Source organism: Dicentrarchus labrax, unplaced genomic scaffold (genome assembly GCF_905237075.1).
Source record: "Dicentrarchus labrax unplaced genomic scaffold, dlabrax2021, whole genome shotgun sequence".
In the NCBI taxonomy this organism is placed as follows: domain Eukaryota; kingdom Metazoa; phylum Chordata; class Actinopteri; family Moronidae; genus Dicentrarchus; species Dicentrarchus labrax.
This window is the reverse complement of record NW_026136709.1, coordinates 14,343,535-14,346,209: the sequence shown is the minus strand read 5'-3', so window position 1 is coordinate 14,346,209 and position 2,675 is coordinate 14,343,535.

Sequence of the window (2,675 nt, the reverse complement as noted above, 5' to 3'; positions counted from 1 at the left end):
AGCTCGGGGATCATATGGGCTTTTTGTCAGACGTTTTTAAAGGGACACGGTACTGTTTTACGTGGAGTTGCGAGACAGGCGCATTTCTTTGTACTGGACTTCGATTTTTATTTTTTTTTTCCCCCTCATTTTATTTTGGCGTGCACAGGAGGACAGGGGAAGGGACATTGAGCCATATGGCGCAAACCTCGGTGCGCTTCCTCTCACTGTGCGCTCCTGCGGCCGCGTGACGTCATGCGGGCAGACAGATGCGGAGGGGCAGGGAGTTCATTCATTTCCCCATGTTGCAGAAGTCATTGTAACTTCATTTATACAATATATGGCCAGTGTAACTCCCGCGTATCGAAACTTCACAACTTGGTAATGTCTTACATCTCCAAACGGGACGAATGGATTTGGTTGCAAGTGCACAGTTGAGTCTAAAAGAGAGCAAAATGTCCAATGAGAGTTTAAATCTTAATGGGTAACCCACTCCTCCTCCTACCGTGGCCACAGTAACCTGCTATGGGGCTCTGGGACTAGAATGAGATGTGGGCCTCTATTGACCCCTGGTTAATCCATTCTGAATGTCAATTTTTAGGAATATGCACCATAAAAGCATATCATAAACCGAAATAATAAAGGTGTTAAAACTAGATATCAACACCAGGCCACTCCACTTCAGGTAATAATTCAGGTGTCACCTTAAGGCCACTATAATTTCAGTTCATATTGGTTTTAGTGGTGCATACAGTATTACAAAACAGATTCATTGCCACTAGGGTAACAATTATTTTCATTATTGATTCAGCTGCCAAGGTTTGACCTATAAAACATCAGAAAACAGTGAGAAATAGCTATCACACTCTCCAAGGTTAAATACCCCCTCCAGACATCTATTAAGACACACAAACAAACAGATTGTTTGGAACAATAATGTGTGTCTGGTATGTATCATTTCCACATTCAAATCCTTATAAAGTCATCTTCTCCTTCTACCTCATTAAAAATACCAGAAGCTATGAATATATTAATTTCTAAAGTTTTCCTATTGGACACAAGATGTCTCCCATATTTCACTGTAAAGTTCATTCTCAGTGTCTGTGCACTGGTGGCTTCAGGTTTCTGTACCACACTTGTATAAGTTGCATACTTTGACCAGGGTTGACTTCCAAAGTATTTGTGACGTCACAGATCGTGCTCACTGAAAATTAGATTTAAAAATCTAATTTTCAGTGAGCAGAGAGGAAGTTTCCACTTTCAGCAGAAGAATGAAAACATCCTTCTCATGTCAGACTCTGCACATACATCATTCTGCACAGTGAAGTTCAAACATCCCACCGCAGGAACAAGAAAAAAAACCTTCGTTTTGAACTCTTTTCATGTCTTATTTTGTCTCACAGCCAGAACTCAAAGATATTAAGTTCACTATAATATAAAACAGAGAAAAGCAGTCTGACATTGGAGAAGATGAAACGCTTTGCTTGAAAAATAACACAGTTAATAAATTATTAAAACAGTTGCCTATTATTCTTCAATCGGCTGATCGTTTCGGCCCTAATTGCCACACAAAAACGTGGATCCTCCGTCTCTCTTGAGTGTCTCGGTCCTCCGGGGCAGTTGGTAATGCATGTTGGTTAATTCAGTCTTGTCTTGAACCCCCCTGAAGGGTCCCCAGACCTCACTGCCATTGCTCACTCCAGAGCAGACTGTATGGAGCAAAAGTCAATATGCTCATAACAAGGTGGGGGAAAAAATTGATCACAAGCTGGAGCAGGTCCCATTCATCACTTCATGTTCCGGGACTCAGCCGAGCTCACAGCGTCAGTGTGGTTGCAGTCACTCAGTCAAAAACCCAGACTGACACACACATTTAGCACCAAGAGGTTTTAATTTAAGCTACAGCATGTGGAAGTGTAAACAGTGTAACCATGGAGTTTGGATTGGCCTAGCAGCAAGAAAAAAAAGTGTTCAATATTTCATATCGTGCGCTGTTAAACATTTCAGACAAGGAGAAATTGAAGAGGAGAAATTCAGTGAAAAGTGAACCATCTATTTCTCCAAAACGCGACAGCAGGCAAATGATTTTTCCTCATGAAACCTGAGGCATTGAACTCCACGTTCTGAGAGGAGCCTGAAAAAAATAAAAACCCATCCCGAGCCACGTGAAACACCTGCATGTTAACAAAGAGGGTACTACAGGACATATTTTTTTAGGGAAACATTATTCCACTACTGAGGCACACAAAGTAACATGATGACATCATCTGGTGAATCAAGTGTTTGCCTGTAAGGTCGACTTAAAGAAGGAGGAAGTAAATACTTTAGGGCGGTGGTTTTCAACCTTTTTGGCTCAAATCATATGTCAGTGTGGACATGAGTTGTCATTCGTTTTCTGCAACCCTGTGAGGCCTTGACTCCTTTATTCTTTAAATTAAACTAGGAAACTAAAAAAGTGATGTTTTCTTTTCAGCTTGTTTCATTTAAGGGATTTTTTAGGCCTGTAGAGATGAAAGTAGCCGGTATTATTCAAAATATACATTTGATCAGAAACCTAAATTTACTTTCTTTTCTCATCTTTTGATCCATCAGATTTATCTGAAAGTTAGGAATCATTACTTTATGCTTTCCTGTTATTTTACATATTAAATTGTATTATTATGCCTAAAATACTTTAAAAAAGATTTAAAAATGCT